Source organism: Oculina patagonica, chromosome 6 (assembly GCF_052425735.1).
Source record: "Oculina patagonica isolate OP01 chromosome 6, crgOcupat, whole genome shotgun sequence".
NCBI classification, from domain to species: domain Eukaryota; kingdom Metazoa; phylum Cnidaria; class Anthozoa; order Scleractinia; family Oculinidae; genus Oculina; species Oculina patagonica.
In genome coordinates this window covers 6552470-6572274 of record NC_135763.1, presented here as the reverse complement: position 1 = coordinate 6572274, position 19805 = coordinate 6552470, and the positions used below count along the sequence as shown (strand labels likewise).

General features: G+C 38.7%; 1 protein-coding gene and 1 pseudogene across 2 annotated transcripts in view; one reads left to right on the top strand and one right to left on the bottom strand.

The window, feature by feature from the left end:
* LOC144656582 (uncharacterized) overlaps nucleotides 1–19805 on the bottom strand; it is a 432902-nt gene that overhangs the window by 86013 nt on the left and 327084 nt on the right. The window lies entirely within an intron of this gene.
* On the top strand, nucleotides 640–18521 carry LOC144658482 (uncharacterized; annotated as a pseudogene). The gene is made up of 14 exons (XR_013571726.1): nucleotides 640–694; nucleotides 8673–9098; nucleotides 9547–9636; nucleotides 10956–11031; nucleotides 11155–11218; nucleotides 11692–11776; nucleotides 12198–12274; nucleotides 12574–12610; nucleotides 13350–13413; nucleotides 15215–15325; nucleotides 16127–16150; nucleotides 16770–16884; nucleotides 17681–17773; nucleotides 18240–18521. The product of XR_013571726.1 is annotated as an uncharacterized LOC144658482 (transcript).

Genomic DNA, 19805 nt, shown 5'->3' with positions numbered 1-19805 from the left:
CTCGCTATTGTTTGCTGTTTCTTTGCCTGTTTAACCGAACCCTGTCTCGTTTTATACTCGTTGCTCTTTGCTGCTTTTCTGCCTATTTCTTGGGCCCTTTCTTGCTCTTTTTTTCGCTATATACTCTTTGCTACTTTTTCGCATGTTTTCTCTTATCTTTTTCGCTCTCAATCCCTTCGTGGTCCTTCGTAGATCGCTTGAGCCTTGTATCCTCGAAGTTGAATTTGCTATACTCTCGTTTGTCGACATTGACATAACAAGAGTTCAGAATATATATATATTTTTTTTCCCTCGCGTTTAACAGTCGTTTTGAAATTTTTTTGTCACAACACTGACAACAGACCTCAATGCGATTTTCCGCCAAGAAACTCGGGTTGCCACTGGCGTCCTCCTCGTTCCCAGGCCTAATACGTGCGCCTTCATTGTCGCTTCAGAAGCTATTACATTTGAGGATCTGTAAATGACCATGCAGTTATCGACAAAACTCGAGCTCCGTAGGAATTTCAAACCGCGGTATAGAAATCGCCAACGAAAGAATGAAATAAACTTCATTGCCCTTATTCTGCCGGCTAAGCCGCCTGTGACCGTTGTATAACTGGGAACGAATCTTTTGCGATTCGACCAGAATGCATTGCGACTTTAAAAAATTAAGATGGCTGCCGAACTGGAACCTTGTGTATTGTGTGAGTAAATGGTAAGTTTCTTTAAAATAACAAGGACTAAAACTAGATCATAAGCTCGTCATTTCGCTCCTAAGATGGCGTAGAGAGAACCTGAGCCGCATAAAGGTTCTCTCAAGCATGTAGGTAACATGTTAATAATCATCATAGCTTAGTTCCGAAGTGTGACCCTCGTTTTATAGTACGTATTTCAGGTACCTTCGGGAGTCCACAATTTGAGTAGTTTTTTTATGTACCGGTGATTGCTTATTTTTTGCAGATCCAGAATACTGTGTGTCTGTTGGGATGCAGTAATTATTTAGCGTTAATGTCGTTGATTAGATTCACAATAATTTGCCTAATCTCTGCAAAAATCGCGAACAGCTCCTCTAGCGGCAGTTAAAATTTCAAAACTCACGAAAATGTTACACAACCTCTCGTATAAAATCGGACTTTTAATTACAAGACTTAAAAAGGTCGAACATTCATAAAAAGAATTTCTGACAACTTAAACAATTATAGATATCGAGTTGGCTGGAAAAGGTTTTTACGCAGAGTTGAGTGCGAGTCTAGGCTTCCTTGTGAATTGTTCGCAGCTAGTAGCCATTCGTGTAGGACCCACACACTGTCTTGTACATTTTGCTCTTCATACATGATTCTTCAAATTATGGGCGATTCCAGAAAATATCTGTACCATACAGCGGACGGCTTCCATATTTTAGCCCCCCTTGCCTTCAGAAATTCCAAAATGCATTATCCCCCCATGCCCTCGGAATTCCATAATCGTTAACCCCCCGTCCCGCTCGGATTTTTCATTTTTCCGTCAAGCCCTTTACAATTGCCGATAGGGTTCGCAAATACACCCAATGTGGCATATTTACATCAAATTATTTGAAATGACTCGATCTGTACATAGAGACAGTCATTATGACTCAGGAGATTCTGGGATGAAAATGTAAAAAAATAACACTTTTTTCCTTACCCTTGTTCAACAGATATAACCTACATTAACTTTACATTGCCCCAAACTGGTGCAGAACATTAAAATAAGAATATAGTGTGATGCACGTGTGTAAACACAGAAGATAATACGATCGAGTGCACTGACATATCCGCCATCTTGAATTTGAGCCTTCAGGGTCAGCAGTCGCTCCCAACCCCACGTGCTTCAAAATGGCGTCTCGAAGCGTGGCAAAAGAGTTTCCCGCTCCACTGAATGGACTAAATATTTTGTGGATCCGCTTTGACAAGAAAACAAAGAGCGAATGAAGAAGTTCATCAATGTTAAGGCCTCTGAAGCTTGATGTAGAACCCACATTTTATCTATTTTCTTTTGTAAATGAACGCAAACACATGCCTGATCGATCGATACTTGTCTTGTATCCTGCTTTCGCGACGCGGTTGTCAGTTCGTGCTTTATTTGCGAATTGGTAGTCCACAAAATAAGCATCTTCAAAGAACATGCTCTTGTTGTCTCCTCTGAAAGTTCAAGATCTGGAACTCCCCCATGCCTTCGGAACTCCAATCGTAAGTATCCCCCCATGCCTTCGGAATTCCAGTTCAAAGAACCCCCCTTGCCCTCGGATTTCCAAAAAGCTGTCCGTGGTATGGTACGGATATTTTCTGGAATCGCCCAATCCAAGTATTGATTAAAACAATGTCAAAGAAGCTGCATTATGTGTATAAAGTGCAAATCAGCATACAGGTCCTGTACCAGTAGCGTCTTATATGGAAGTCTGTGGACTCTTGTAGAATTTCGACATAAACGCTCGTTTCAGTCAAGTCAATATATTTTGTATCATAATAAAGCTACACGAATTTTTTTTCACGAATATTCACGTACCCTTTAGTTTTGTAAAAGTCGATCTTTGAACAGAAGGTTGTGTGACATTTCTGTGAGTTCAACTTGGAAAAAATTATAATTGTTGCGAGATGGGTTGTTCACATAGCATGCAGAGACTAGGCAATTTTGTCTGTCAGTCAAATCAACAGTGCTCAAAAGAATCACAGGATGCATCTTAACAGACATATAATAACTACATAGGAAACCTACTAAAATGATGGACTCCTGTATGAATAGCAAATTGAAGTCAGCACTGTACAGGTGCCATACAAATAGCCACTGTATCCAGAATAAGGCCAAAGCTGCCTTTTACTATGCTTTCGGGTAGCTGAAAGGTATGCCATGATCATAAAAATGTTTTGAATAAGACCTTGTGGAAGATATCAGTCTATGTTATATTAAGGTTAAACAAGCTTGTTGAAAAGAATTTAATTTATGTTGCATCAGAACAGAGTATACACTTGAATAATTGGCTTTGCAATAAGGCTTGCATAAAACAAACATTAGGTCAGCTTGTTACAGCTTGTTGTATCCTTTATTTTCATCATTTTCTTAATAACAAGCAAAATTCTGTTCAAGATTACCGGTACTTTGAAGTGTCCTTACTTTTAGCAGGTTGCAACTTTCAGGAAATTATTGATATAATCATAACAGTGTTGAAATTTCATTACTTTTGGAGGATCATTGCTTTCAGAACCTTACGGTAGTTAGACAATCAAGCCAGTTCAAGTAGTGCAGGGACGTGAAGCATTGCTTGTAAAATGCCATTGCAAGGGGTGACCCTATTCAGTTGAATAGAATGGCCGATTGATGGAATGGCACTAACTTTCACTCTGGGTTACTTGCAGTTAGCTTCAGTTCACCCGGGTTTGCTTGCGGTTAGCTTTTATTTCTTGGTTAGGGCAACATATACTAGTATTGCCCTAATCAACAAATAAAAGCTACCTGCAAGTAAACCAGGGTGAAGCTAACCTCTAGCAAACTAATGCCATTCTGTCATATAACTATTCTGCCTTACAGGTTCACCCACAACAAACTGGGCCCTCTCCATATACATGTGCAGCCTCGTCCCCAGTCGTCCCCGGCGAATTTGGATGTGACGTCACCCGCCAAGCTTGTCGGGGAAGTTCGCCTAGGACGAGTATAGCTAACTGTCGTGGGTCGTGGGTCGTGGGTGGAAGTCGTGGGTCGTGGGTGTGGGTAAAGTCGTGGGTGTGGGTAAATGTCGTGGGTACCAAAAAAGACTAAAATAAAAAAAAAAATACTGAACTAAAATTTGTGACAAAATAGTTCGTTCATGGCTAGTCTGATGCAGAGTGCAAACATACTTGTTGGGATGTCTGTTAAAACAAGGAACACCGCAAAAAAAACACCTGGAAAACCAATTTCTTTAAACGCAGATAAACAAAACAGTGTTATAAAATTCAATAAATTTAAACAATTAAAATAAAGTAAAAATATTAAAGAAATAAGTATTATGAAATGGAACATGATCAGTGCTTAGAAGTTTGCGATCAGATTGATCGCTCACAGATGGACTTGAACTGAAGATCTCCGGTCATATTAAGGAAAAGTTCCGAAGCCGTCTGAAGTCCCAACATTTACGAAGCCTCTTGTCAGAGAAAAGAACAGCAGAAGAAAAGAGTCATAAAAACAACATTCACATGGCAATTTAAGGGACTGGGTCACGGCTGAGTTGAGTTTATTTTATTAAATTTTGCAAAATACCCGCTATTAAACTTTGTGTAAAGAAATTACTTTTTTGGATCTAAATGACAGAACCTTACATTTATCACAACCAAATGTGCCTCCTGGGTGATATAATGTTAAGTTACAAGCAAACAAGATTAACTTTGAAAACTGTTAAGCCCAACAGTATTTCAAAAACGCATATCGCAATTCATTTTAATCTTCTTCACTTTTGGCCATCCGTACCTTCTTTTGTATTTGCTGTGTTATTGAATGTTCCTTCACTTTTTTAAGCGGTTGTTTTTTGTATTTCATTGAATTTGTTGGCCATTTTCCAGCCTAAATTTGGATAAAATCCGTGATACAGTCCCTTTAATAGTAAATTCTATTTTATTCTGAGTTGCGATTAGCATTTCGCGCTCACACACTACACTTCCCCACAAGAATGGTGACTTTAAAATATTGCGTGACATTGTGCGTTGCAGACTGAGCGGCATTTTTTCCGTGGGAAATTTTGATGGTCCCGTTTGCGACTACAAAAGAGCGCTTCTGGCTGGTTTACTAATAAAACTGATGTAATGGCCTCGCTTCTTGGCCAAAGCGACGAGATGTGCGATTCGGACTCGGAAATGCTGCAGCCAACATTTTTACTACAATCTATTACACACTTGGAATTGCGAAAGCTAAGCGTGAGAGCTTTTGCGAAAGCTTTCTTATTAAACCGTCACCCAACGCACTGCATATAATTTTGCGACTACCTCTTCCAAATTGTTGTGCTTATTTTCATAACGAGCACGTAGTATTACTATTATTTAATTGATTGACTAAAAATCACGGACTGAACGCGGGCTATGGGCTGCGGACTAATACTGCATCCTGAGCGACGTTTTACGAAAGGGTTGCAGGGGTGTTTCGGGGTGCACTGGTTTTGGGGAGTGTTTGAGGACGAAACGCTAATCGCAGCTCGGAATAAAATGAAATTTAATATCAACTTCCATGTGAATATTGTATTTATGACGCCTTTCTTCCGCTGTTTTTTTCTCAGAGAAGAGGCCTGTAAATGTTACGACTTCGGACGACTTCGGAACTTTTCGTTACGTAATATTACCGGAGATTTTCAGTTCTAGTCCACTTGTGAGCGATCAATCTGGTCGCAAACTTCTAATTAAGCACTGATCATGCTCCATTTCCTAATACAGTCGTGTGTTTCGCGGTGTTCCTTGTAGTTACAGACATCCCAACAAGTTTGTTAAGAACTCTGCATCAGACTAGCCATGAACGAACTATTTTGTCACAAATTTTAGTTCAGTATTTTTATTTTAGTCTTTTTTGGTACCCACGACATTTACCCACACCCACGACTTTACCCACACCCACGACCCACGACTTCCACCCACGACCCACGACCCACGACAGTTAGCTATACTCGCCTAGGACGCCTGGCAATAAACGGCAAATCCAATATGGCGGAGCCTGTCCAACGATTGAACTTCAGTCAACTTCTTGAAGAACTTAAAAACGCGTCAGAATTAGGCTGGGATTCCTTCATCCATGTCTGCCAGCAAACTCGTGAAGTAATTGGAGATTTTTTATTTAAGGTAGAAAAATTAAATGTCGATTTTTATGCGCAGCAAATTGTACCATCTAAAGAGCTTAAAGAATATGTTCCACTAACTGTAACTGGCGACGGGAGCTGTCTCTATCGATCGATTTCTCTGTTGGTGTCTTGGTGAACGGAGATAGAATAGTGGTCGTTCGTGAAAAGTTGTATGATGAGTATTTTTGCTTCTCGCTAACACAACAACAACAGCGGTGAAAAGATAAAAGGCTCAAAGCTGATATCCATCAGTACTTTCAACTGTGCTTTCGTGTGTGCTTTGTTTGTTCCTTTGCCTTCGCTTTTTTCGAATATTTTTCGCAGTTTTATCCAAGGTAAGTGAAGTTGTAACTATTTATTCGAAGTATCAGTAGCGAAATATATGACTAAAGCTACTTATCAGAAAATTAGAAAGCTGTGTAGTGGTTTGTTTTCTGGGAAACAAACGCTGCAATTCGCCTACTGTTGGTGACGATACCGAGTTGTAATGTGTCAACTCAGCTGCTTAACAGATTCAACTTCTCTCTTGTGAACTTCAGACTTGTGAGACTCTATAACATACCAAATTCCCTTCGGCCACTAAGCATTGACAAGATTATGATTGTAAGGAAACAAAAAACTGTTCCGAATGGACTGGTATCAAAATGTTTAGAATGGCTTCATTTCAGTTTAAAAGTCGTTTGTTACTGTTAGTTAATGTTATATTTATATTGTTACTATTGTTACTATACAAACATTATCCAGAGTATCTTCTAGATATACAATGTACTCTATTTGGATTCATTAAAGACCTTTAGCCACTTAGCTTGGCACAATCAATCAAAAGGCTTTATTCTTCTCTTATGCTTTAGAAAGATGGGTTGGTACAAGCAGATCAGGTTTCATCAGCTGGCAATGTCATACATTTTCTATGAGCAGACCTCAAATATCAAGAGAATATGAAAACATAATATAACACTTTCCACTGCCTCCAGCTTTCCCTGCCTCCTCCCCAAATCACCCCACCCTACCAAATGCACTCCCCTAAATTCCAATAACTACTAGTTTTAGTATATATTGCAAGAGTTGAATACATGTAAATACTTTTGTATACTGTACTGTGTTTATGTGTGTGTGTGTGTGTGTCAGTCAAGCTCAGTTTAATATCTCTGCAAGTAGGAGTTAAAAAGGTGGTAGTTTAAGGAATGGGAAAAATAGCCAGTGTACCCATGTGAGGAAAAATACAAATATTTTTGGGCTATCAAAAATGCAGAATGGGGCTCACAAATTAAAAGGAAACTGGTCCAAAAGCCCCAGTAACCAGCTTTTCTGGAGCGGTTCAAACAATATTTAAACATTATATATTTTGATATTTTAATTTATTTGCAAATAAACATATAAACACAGTATATATATATTGTGTTTATGTGTTTCTTTGCAAGTAAATGTCAGAGAGAATAGCAGAAGAATCATACTTTGTTAAACGAGCTATGTCTACAATGATGCAGTATGTATCTTGTCTAAAGGGGAAAGCAGTGCACTTCTGTTTCTTTTTGAACATCTCAGCAGGTAAATTTGTCAAAACTACACGAAAATTGGCAGCAAAATATATAAACTTCAGCTGAAATGCTAACTCTGCAACTGAGGGAAAATGAAATAAATTTCCACACCTTTTGGGCTGACAAGAACTGTTGGCTATTTAGTGGTGCTACACAATGGAAATGTTATCAATTCACACTTGGAATCTGCAATAAGTCATGACCAGCTGTAATTTTTATTTAATAAGCTCATTGAATTGACGAAAATGATTGAAGCATACTTGTTATATATAACCTGAACATGGCCCAGGATTTGGATTAACATCTCCTGCTAATGAAACGAGCCAGAGTATACAAGAAAAAGACAGGCTACATCAAGATCAAATAAAGTTTTGGTTTACGAGTTAGATTATTTTTTTTCTTTCTCTAAAAAGCTAAATAAAAAATTACAGGTAATCAATGACAAGCTTTAATACATGCATCGGGGGATTAGCCCTCTTCTCTCAAGTAAGCTGAATTGTTTCTTTGTTTTCGCACATAAATTTGTAAACAACAAAGGTCGAAAATCCCGACCCTAGCTCTATAAACATTGAGATCGACGCCTTTCAGGTTTAAATAAAACTAACACAGTTACTAGTACCTGGCGAACGTAATTTGCTTACCACAAAGAACTTCTAGATACATGTAGACCCATGTATCACTACGAGAAGTGAACGAAAACAATGATAACAGAATCATTTTCTTAACTCTATTAAATACGACCAATACCATTCTGCAAGGCAGGAAAAAAACGGCATTACAGTTCGTCTCCACCATCTAAAATAGTCCACAAATGTTCAAAAGGGATGCAGTTTCCTCATGAACCAGAAATATTTTCTTTTCCTCGCAGAAAAACGTATATTTTCGTCGAGCTATATCTGGGACTTTTTCTCGCTTAACTGGGACTTTTTTGCCATTTTGTGCCAGGCCTCGCGCTATCGCGCTCGGTTCCAGTCCTCCTCCGCTCACTCGCATAGCGCGGTATGGCCTGGGGACGAGGCTGATACATGTGTATAGTAAAATAAAACAAACCAAACCAAACGAAAAACAAAACAAAAATAAAAACAAGTCAAAGAACAACAATAAAACAAAAACATAACAAACATGCTAGTAATATCATGTTATGATTTAAATCTGATTTATTCTTTGATTTTGTTTTCAATTTCATGTTAGATTTATTTTTACCTTTAATAGGTTTTAGTTGTTTTATATGTATGTAAACTTTTTATTGTTTTTAATTAAATTCTTGTAAAGCGCTTTTGATCAGTACATGTAAAAAGCGCTATATAAATTATTAAATTATTATTATTATTATTATTAATTATTAGACTGACAAGGATTAGAAACAATCTTTGTTCCGTTTATTTGGAAATGGGCAACAAACAGAGTGGTAGAAGACGGGAAAGTCAGATGGTACGTCCACAATTTGCATCATCCATCAATCCTTTACTTCCACCAGAAGCTGTTGTCAGACTCACTGACTGCTTAAACAGACTACCTATTGCTCTTGACAAAAGTGTTCGGGATGAAGTGATACGTCGTGTAGAACTGAAAGAGACAGAGGATACCCCAGAAATTCTACTAAGCAAAGGCCAAGAGGCATCTGGAATTCATGTGCTGGTGTCAGGGAATGTAACTGTTTTTAGTGAAAACCAGAAGTTTGTCTTGAGGGAAATTCAAGCAGGCGATTGCTTTGGGGAAGTTTCTGTGCTGTTTAATATGAAGTGCACTGCTGATGTGTGGTCATCTAACAGGTACATACATGTGCATGTCAGTTCCAATGTTTAGCAGGGTGTCGCAACTATTGAACAAATTGAACGATTTATTAAGTGTGATGTTGTAAAGGTCAAAGCATCGCGGGAAGCATATTGCATCGTGAACTGCTTCAGTCGTGTTTGGACTGCCAACATTAAAGTAGCTGCCCACAAGCTGAATCTTTAGCATTTGGAATCGCTTTAATTTCCCTTCAACTGGTCGTTTTGTCCCGTCCCATGATAGAATAAAACATTGATTTATTTAAAATAGATTCATTGCACTAGTATAGTAATAATATTTTAATTTAATAAAACTGCAGTTGTTGTAAAAAATGTCTTAAATTGACTTCAGCTTTAGTGACTTCTCAATGTCATGCTCGTGATACTGGCAATAGTGCCCATGTATGACCTTACAACACATTTAATAATATAATTGTGTTTTAACAAGGTGTGTGATATTACTTCTGAAGACCTCTGATGCTCGCCAGTTGCTCACGTTTCCCAGTGAGATAACTCTACTGCAGTGGTTTCAACAGAGGTTGGTGGAAATACTACATCTGTTCAGTACATACTAAATTTATCTGCAGCAATTAAGAGGTTTCATTCTGAGTTATAAAATTTTCTCCTTTAAACGCTTGCTCTGAAAATGTATGTAGCCAAATTAGATTAATTCGTTTAAATTAAATAAATTTCATTAAGCTCCATGGTCAACACTAAAGATTCTGCTTGCAGCATTTATGAAGACAGTTTCAATCTTTTTGATTGTCAATTTCTTTATTAGATGGGCCCCCAGAGGGGGTACTTGGGACTTCAAATGACGGGGATGATCAAATGGGGGCAAAAATCAAGACCCAAAAAAATCCCTAGGGCTTCAAACTTAACCCAAAAAATACCTAGATACAAAATTGACCCCTCAAAAATCAACAACAAAATATGTTTCTTTGTACTTTATTCATAAAAGTACACAGCCAATGCACTACCATGAATCTTCAGATTATTTTTAATACCCAAAAACATCCCTACTTAAATAAATAAAAAAATAGCTGCCAAATTTTCCTACCCAAAACAATCCCGGAATTGAAAATCTCAAGCCCAAAAACATCCTTTGATCATCCCCGTCACTTGAAATCCCGAATATCCCCCCTGGGGATGGGCCCAGGCCGCTATCGGCCTACACCCGTCTCTTGCTTTTGGTAAGTTTCTTTTGTAGGAAGGGTATTGAAGGTCACACATTCTGATTGGCTTAGACTGGGCCATCTTTCATCAGCCACTTGAAATTGCCAGGGTGGAGGAAGAGGCATCGGACAGAGGGATTATAATTATTTGTTTACCTACGTCACTTATTCTGTTTGGCTAACTACAGCTCATCTCTCATCAGCCACTTGAAATTGCTTAGTAGATGATATTGGGAAGAAGGATTTTATAAATTACCATGCATAATACGCATATTGTATAAAGTGTTTCACTCAATAAGAAATTCTGCTTAGACCACAAAGCAAAACAGGACTAGACAGTTAGAAAGGACTCAGATACAGGATATATGAACAAGAGAGACAAGTTATATTTCATGAGTTTTAGTGTAAGAAGAAAACAGACGTAAATTAAAGCAGTGTAAACAATATATTCATGATCAACGCTACTGGGCCTGTCTATAAAGCCACAGGGCTTCTTGTTCCACTTAATTTACTGGATGAGATGCTAGTATACTATTTCTTTGGTATTTGAAGTGACACTGACAATAAATAAAATTGCATTGTAGTAGATTTTATACTATATTGTACATGTAGTTTGATGTTTCCTCGCTTAATGTTTATTGTTAATAATAATAATTAATTGTTAATTCAACGTTAATTGTAGGAGATACCTTGACACCAGTAAGCTGTTTGACAACCAACAGTTGTCAAAGGAGATTGCTATAGATGTGTTACAAAAGGTTGGTAGACACACATCGTAACTACACTGTGTTTGCCATGATAGTTACTATTGATCCCAGATGTCTGAGTCTAAATGGCACAATTATAATAATTATAAAAATTTATTGTTTTCTTTGTCTAAGTCCCCAGTGGTACACAGCTGGAGAAAAGAGTCTTTAGCATCTGTGGTCACCACCATAAAGCCAGGTCAGTTAATTTAAAATTATGTTTAAAAATATATATATTTATATATAATGCAGTAGTTATTCTTAACTTTCTCTGATGGATGGAGAAGCAAATTTTTACATGTAATTTAATGTTATTATTTATTTCACATCTTTTTAGTCAAAAACTACTGTATTCATTTGATTAAGCGCCTAACCTCGAATAAGCGCCCACTTTGAATAAGCGCCCACCCTGAAGGTAGGAAAAGTTAATTAGTGCCCAGCCTCGAATAAGCCATCTACGCTGCTGGGATATCCTCTGATTCTTTACTAAATGATGGAAAAATTGGCCACTTTGATAATAAAGCTGCATGCCTACTGCTACTTCAAAACTTTCTGAACCCCAAACTACATGTAATAATTCAGGAAAAAAGAATTTACCAGACATTTTAACTTAGAAATGCCATGAGGGAAAACTAATTCCTTTACTTTTAATTACTTTTTAATTTTTTGCAGCAATTATTGTACTGTATCCTACTGACAGCATAATTTTCAAAGAAGGATGGAAAGGACAAGAAATGTTTGTTCTAGTTCATGGACAGTAAGTTAAATTATACAATAAACAATTGATAAATGCAAGTTTGAGAACTAACTCTTACTCTCTTACTACACACAAATAGCTAGCCTTACCAACATTGGTTGGAGGTACGCAAAAGTATCTACCATGGGATGTTCCCGTGGGTCATATACAAGAAAAATCCATGGGTCATAATCAGTGTTGTACAGTGGCTTAACTTCAAATCCCATATTAATTTTCTTCAATTTATAAGCACTCAACAAGGCAAGAAATGGGCCCATTGTCAACCCCCGCTCCCCAACCCACTCCTGCCATAAAATCATGTCTTTTTGTTTGTTTGTTTGTTTGTTTTCTTCTTTTTTTGAAATCTACCCCCTCTCCTTAATTAGCAGTCAGTATTAATGTCTGAATTGATCAATGATCAAGTTAATTGCTCTGTATGCAGGGTGAAGTTCTCGACTGGAAATCAGGAGCTTGCTACATTTGATGCTGGAGACAGAGGGTTCTCTTTTGGAGAGGAAGGTACCAGTGCCAATTAATAGAATGTAGAAATTATTAATATAAAGATATAACATGCACCTTTTATTTGCTGTTTAGCCTTTTAGAAAAGGTCCAATTTTGTGGAAAGGTGCCTTTAACTAGCTAAACACCCATCTGCAGGCTTTTTCTTTTCATAGTCAATGATATTATTAACAATATTATTTATTACATTTGAAGCTGGAGCTTTAGATGCATAATTTATATGTGTTTCAGACCACCATTGGATAATCAGCCATAAAATTACCATGCCCACCTTCTTATGATATTATTTTACTGTGCAGGTTTCTTTACTGGAACTGAGAGGAGATCCACCGTCAGGTTAGGACAGATGCACAGCATGAAAGAGCATTATTTTAATGGTGATACATGTATCTCTAATATTATAATTGGTGCTTGAAGGATTAACAATCTTTCCCAGTTTCAGCGATCAACTACTTGGTGATCTCGAGTGAATATTACAGTTAGTCTTGTGACAGTGTTCAATATACAGTATTACCCTGCTATTATATTTTGATATTTTTTACAGATTCTACCCTGAAAACCTTATCATACATCAACATGTATCTGTGTGTTGCACCCTACCATATCTTGTCCCATGATGGTACCTGCCCCTCCTAACCCATTCAGCTTCTCTCAGGGCTCCATAAACACTCTGACCTGTAAGCATTTTAGTGGGGGGGAGGTCTGAATACTTAAACCAGATGTGATCATTGGATCCATATTATTGCTGTGACTGTAATTGGATTCTTCTTCAAGCTCTATTTTAGATCAGGTATCTTGCACACTCTATTTAAATACTGTGAAGATTCATCTCACCTCACGTCACCTACCCACCCCCCACCCTCCCAAAACATGTAAACGGTAAAGTAACCATTAATAAATGAGTACATGCTTATTAGAAAAGCCGCCTGCTAACACAATAAAGATCACCTGCCATTGTTTTCTGTAGACTTTGACAGCAGACTCTGGGTTTCACCACTTTCAACTACCATCTGATAAAAACCTAGAGCTTGTAGTACAATTATAGGTATATAATGTACATACATGTACTCCACAGGGCGGCTGGGCCATGCCAGGTTATTATGCTACGAGAGGAAAACTTCCATGATGCTGTTAGTCAGGTGTGTATAATTTATTATTTAAGCAATAGAGGACTTTTTCCGTGTTTACATAGCCTCATCTAAACACAAAGTGAAACTGAATGATTTGGCAGCCCGATAAACACAGTTAAAAAGTCTCATCGTGTCTTGTGAAGTTTTGCTGGATAATTAGGAATCATAGCACAAGCAGCGGATCTAGCGAGGTCGGTAGCAATGGTATGCATTTATTGTACGGTAAATTGTTCAGTTAGCGATCTAAATGAGTCCAGTTTCTTCTACTGTCGTTTCCTCCGTCTTTGTAATGCGCTTCAAGCGTAAAATAAACCTCAAATTGACATCAAATTCTGCTTTGGTTTTCTGACAAATATTTCCATTCTTCCCACTTCCCGAAGCCCATTTTGAATGAAAAAAGTTCACGACTATTATTGCCAATGTAACAGTAGAATTTTTACGCTGAGAAAGTCTCAGAGAAAATAAATTTTAAGCGTCATTTTAATCACATTTTAAGCAGATTTGCCGGCAAAAAGACGGCAACCGATCGGCCGTGCAAAGTTTGAATTTATAAAGCTTAAAGATTTACAGTTTGTAGCATATAGTTTCGTTTGCATGTCTTATAGGGAATTTTATTGTAGTACTTAAATACAAAAATTTACTTGAAAAATGTTTACTGCGAATTTTGTTGCATACTTTGTCGTTCGCTTGAGCTCCCTCTGCTCTAGCAGGCAAAGCGCTGTGATTCTTCTTTCTTTCGCTTTTTTTCCTCGGGCTCATATGGGAAGAGAAAGCCGGAACAAATGTCAATATTTGGTTTTGTTTTCCATTTCTTTAATACAGTTCTTGAAATTACTTTGCAAGTCTTTTTGATAGTTTTATAATGTTTTGAAATTGTGCCGGGAAACACAGAAAGCGTGACGTCACAACCGTGTTTACATACTCCCATCTAAACTCACCTATCGACCAATGAGAGCGCGCGTACTATCTTAATTATTTTATAATTTCATATATTAAACACTTTGCACTTCATGCAATTATACACAGTGTTATCTTAAGGCCGGCACACACTAGGGGACTAGTCGCAGGGACTTGTCGCAGGGACTTGCTTCGGGGACCAGTCCCATAGTGTGTACTCATATTTTGCATCAAAAGTCTAGTCGTAGGGACCACATTTTTGGTCCCTGCGACTAGTCCCACAAATTAAGCTGGTTTGATTTCTGGGACTAGTTGCAGGGACCAATAGTCCCACAAATCGGTCAATTTTCTAGTGTGTACACACTAAGGGACAATTCCCTGCGACTAGTCCCCTAGTGTGTGCCCAGCTTTAAGGGAGAGTAAGTGCTAGACACAGATCTACAAGCACGTTCAAATTGTTTTATACAAGTTCGTAATCTTGCAGCTTTTTTGCTAAAGATTTTGATTTTATGAGTGGAAAAAATACATGGATCTTTTTGTATCACTGAAAACATTGTTATGCAATAATAAGTTTAATTTTTTTAATTACAGTAACTTGGCACTGTTTAAATCAGTAATTATATAAATTGGATTGAGTGGAGTACAGTCCAGGGAAAAATTGCACAATTTATATGATGAGCACAAATCACTTGACCTCTGAGTTGTTTGATCAGCCAAATATGATGATGTTAAAATTGGGCATTCGCATGATCATTGTGTCAATTCCTTGACAAAAAAATAATAGGTTTGCAGAGAACCAATCATAAACAAGATTTTTTTATTGCATTATTAACACTTACAGATTAAGTTGCTAGATCAACTACAACAACAACAGTAGCAACAACACATTCTTATTACAAATTACATTGCACAGTTCACAACAGAGGCAACATTGCTCCAAGAGCTAAGTGTCAAGTGGAAACAACAGGTCAATCAAAGAGATGGAAGGCTGTACTGAAAGTATGGAGGAGCCTTGGATTTGGAGGTTTGACCGTCTTTTTATCTTGTGGATATTGAATAACAATCAATCTGTTAAACTTGTGTTTTGCTAAAGATGATGCAAGTCCACTGAATTGTAGTGCGAGCACATGAGTTCATTAAAAAAAGAAAACAGACTGGTTGGATGATCAAAAAATGTCAACATAAATGGAATTATTTTTACATTTTTACGGGTTTAAAGCACATTTTTATTTATTTTGAGTACTTTGTGGTGATTTTGGGTGGTTTTCTGGCATTTTGGAAAAATTTTGAAATCCAAGATGGCGGATCCCACGGTTTTCATGTACTGAAAAATACTTGCCGACGCGTCGGTCGAATGTCGGCCGACTGTCGGCCGTGTGTCGGCCGACTGTCGGCCGACAGTCGGCCGACAGTCGACCGACAGTCGGCCGACGCGTCGGCCGACACGTTGGCCGACGCGTTGACCGACGCGTTGTTTGGATCGGATTCTTAACCTTTTCCGCGGATCCAAGATGGCGGCTGTTTTGACATCAAGATGTAATTGTCACGTAATGTGACGTCACAATCCCACGTGACGTAAACCGAAAGAAAGAGTTTCGGACATACAATACAAGTTTCATGGTGATTGCTTAAATATTCTGGAAGTTACATAGGGGGGCTTCCGAAGCCCCCGCCCCCCGGTCCGAGAAGGTTCAAAAAAACCCGGTCTGAATAGGGTTAAGAAATGACACCCATTAAAATGACAGGGAACGCGCATTTTAGCTTCGTAACAAAGCAGTAATTAATGTTATATAATGTTCCATTATTTTTTGTTTTCTTTATTAAGATTTTGAGGATGACCTTGAAGCAGGTGAGTAATAACATAAGAAATGTAACAAAGAATCCCTCATCTCGTATGTCCCTTATCCCTCAGCGCACATATCCCACATCCTTTATCCCTCATCCCACATCCTGTATGCATCATCCCACATCGAAGCCCACATCATTTATCCCTCATCCCACGTCCTTTATCCCTCATCCTGAACCCCATATAGTATCTCATCCCGTATCCCTCATGCTACATCCCTCATCCCTTAGCCCACATCCCTCATCCCATATCCCTCACCCCTTATCCCTCATCCCATATATCCCATACGCCAGATCCGCCATCCCTTATCTCACATTCCTCACCCATATCCTGTATCTTTCACCTCTCATCCATCATTTCTCATCCTTCATGCCTCATCTTATACTCCTTAAATCCCTCATCCCCTTTTCCTCTTCCTTCACCCCGCATCCCTCCTGCAAAATCCCTCATCTCACACCCAGCACTCCTCACCTTTTAATTCTCCATTTGTTATCTTCCATGCTTCATCCTTCCTCGCTTCTTAAAACCTGTTTCCTTTTTATTTGAGCCACGTACATGTATGTCAGTTTTCTCTAAGTGTAGTATCATAATCATCACTCAAGTCATGCGATTTTCTTGACAGACAGAAGAATTCAAAGCTTGTCCACCAGGATTCTTGTACATTCTTGCTCTGTCCATGGTTATCAAGGAAGTGCAAGCTGATGATGTTATGTTGTCAACCAGACAGTACCAAGAAGGTTAGTCTACTTTATCTTATTATTGGTGTTCTGTGAGTGGTTCACTTGTTTTGGAATCGCAGATGCAATGCAAGCAGCATTAAACAAGAGAACAGCTCTCGACATCGCTCCCAGGGTCTCTACACCCTGTCCCCTAAGAAGAGACCCTGGGAACTACAGCTCGCGGATTGAAAACATTTGGTTGTGTTTTGTTTCAGTTTGCAAATTCAACAACACCTTTCATTTCCAGTCTTAATCCCCATCTGATTGACAGGAATTTATGCTGTATGTATGTATGCTGAATCGTGTTCATATATAATTAAATAAATGATCAGGTTGTAAGCGACGTCATAAAATCCTCATTGTAAGCAACTCAACATAAGTAAACATCTTAGACATTGGCAAGTTCTCAGGGGCGGATCGAGGCCCGGGAAGGTGCCCCCCCCCTCCCCCTGAGATGACCTGCGACTTTCAAATACAACTGGTATTCTGCAAAGAAATAATATGTGGTTTATTGGTTCACGCCCTACTAAGAAAAATCTTGGATACCCCTGTGCCCAGTTGCATAAAGCAACTTAATATAAAGTGGGATTTTCTGCAACTGCTCCTTGCATTCCGCTGAATGTTTTTTGCATCGTCATAGGTTTTCCTTTACTCTTTAGTCCGTCTTTGCCCGATTCATCCATAATAGCACGGGCCACGAAAATCCTCTGGAACACAGGGAATGGTTGCAGAAAATCCCACTTAATCTTAAGTTGCTTTATGCAACCGGGCCCTGGTTCTTTACTGATACATGTATTTTGCTTTCGGTCTCAAGGCGGTACCCTGTTTGTAGTCCTACAAGGAAGTGCAGAAGTCATGGAAGAGAATACGCCCACATCCCTCATAGTGGATCTTAAACAAGTATTTTGTAAGTAACTTACATTAAGAAGCAAGCAATGATACATTTAATCAACCGTGGGGAAATGCCTGAAAAAAGTTTCGAGGGCTTTGAACACCGGGTTCAAATCCGTGACCTTCACGATACCGGTGCGATGCTCCACCAACTTTCACTATGAAGCAACTGGGAGCCAAGTGATTTTTGTGGGTTCTATTTTTCCCATGAAGGAATAGGTGACAGAATAAATGAAATGATGCCGCCGTGCTAAACAATTTCATCAATTCTGTTTTACTTACATTCGCCATAAGAGAACGTTTCGCTAGAAATCTTCAAATGATTAACCGATAATACCATACTTCTGTTAAAATCCGAGGAAAATAATACTAGAATTCTTAAATCCAGTTACATAGATATGTTGCTCTGTAGGTAGGCTGAGGAATTTTTTGGACTCCTTAAATAGTGGTCAGTTGTTCATAATCCTTTTCATCCCCTGTAGGGAAGAATGACAGCATGCCTGGCCGGGGCTGGGTGAAGGCAACAGAATTGTGCGTGGCGGCCTTTTTCCCTGAGGAGGCAGTGAGAGAAGCGGAGAACACATTCCCGGATGTTGTCTTGCCAAGACCCTGAGCGAACACGCCTTTGTTTCAACCGATGAGGACAGCGTTCTCCATCGCCAGACTGCCTGGCTCCTAGCGGTGTAGAACATAGGACCGGCTTTCCATCGCGCTCGAATTCCACCAGTGTCGGTGACAGCCACCGAATCGAAATCCAAGAAGATCAGATTGATCAGACTGTGGTCGGAATCTCGGTGCAGTTACGGTGCCCAATGTTTACCAGTGAAAGCCTAAAAAGCCCTCTTGTTTTCCTCACTCGTCGTTCTTTGCGCGGCCCCAGCTAACCGTGGCTGGGCCATAGTGTCTTTTAGGCATTCAAATGCAAGATGGCGGACACACTGCGATTTTAGCGCCTGAAAGACCCTTAGGGCTGGGTCCGTGAAAGAAAAATACAAATTTAAATGAATCGCGCACCAAGAGCCCCTCATCCTCTCTTGGCGCACTTATGAACGCGACTGTAATAATAATAACAATCTTTTATTAGGAAGCTCCATCACTTAAAGTGGTTTACATAGAGGTCCTAACACTAGATGTATATTATAAAATGATACAATTAAAATCAATAAATTAGAGCTCAAACCGAAATATAAAAAATATTTACAATATATACATTAAAAGGATTAAAAATACTTAATTATAAAAAGCAGAAAAAAGACACTTCTTAAAAATTGGCAAACTTGCTGAGTTTCTTACAGTTCTCTCTAACTCATTATAGTCTTTGAAACACTGGTGATGTTTTCCCCAATTGTATTTGATTCTGTACGTCGCTAGAATCAATTAGGCGTAACAGTTACCCATTTATACTCGTGAGCGGAAAGGTACTATGTGTAGTCTTGGCCAATTCAAGACTAACACATGATCATGATATTAAATGGTACCGGAAAACGCATGTTGCCGCACCGCTTTGCTCGATTCGGAGTCCAACGTGATAAGCATTAAGCCGGCGAGCCACCCTTTCCCGTTTTTCCCCATTGGTGGCCATTGATTGACTCGATCAACAAATTGCCGCTCAATCTACCCAATGTGTTTTGGATCTTGGCGAGTCTTGTAGTTGATTGACTATCCTTTTAAAAACGTTATTTCTCGTTCACATAAACAAAAGTCTTCTAGAAAAAGGTACAGCAGGCGGTAGTCAAATTGCTGGCAGAACTTGCTTTTCAATATTAAGTTTTCCATATCTGAGTGGTCGCTTATCAGAGCGTCAACTGGAAATTAAAACATCTGGATAATTATCTCGGTGAAAACCTGCAGCATAATTCAAGACAAAAATTGCCATGTTTTTAGCATTTATAATAGCCGTTAAATTTACCATGTTTTTAGCATTTATAATAGCCGTTAAATTTGCCATGTTTTTAGCATTTATAATATCCATTAAAAAGCGCTGCGTCACTAACACAGTTCTAAACACAGTCACATTTCTCAAGGTCGATGTAATTCATGGCATAACT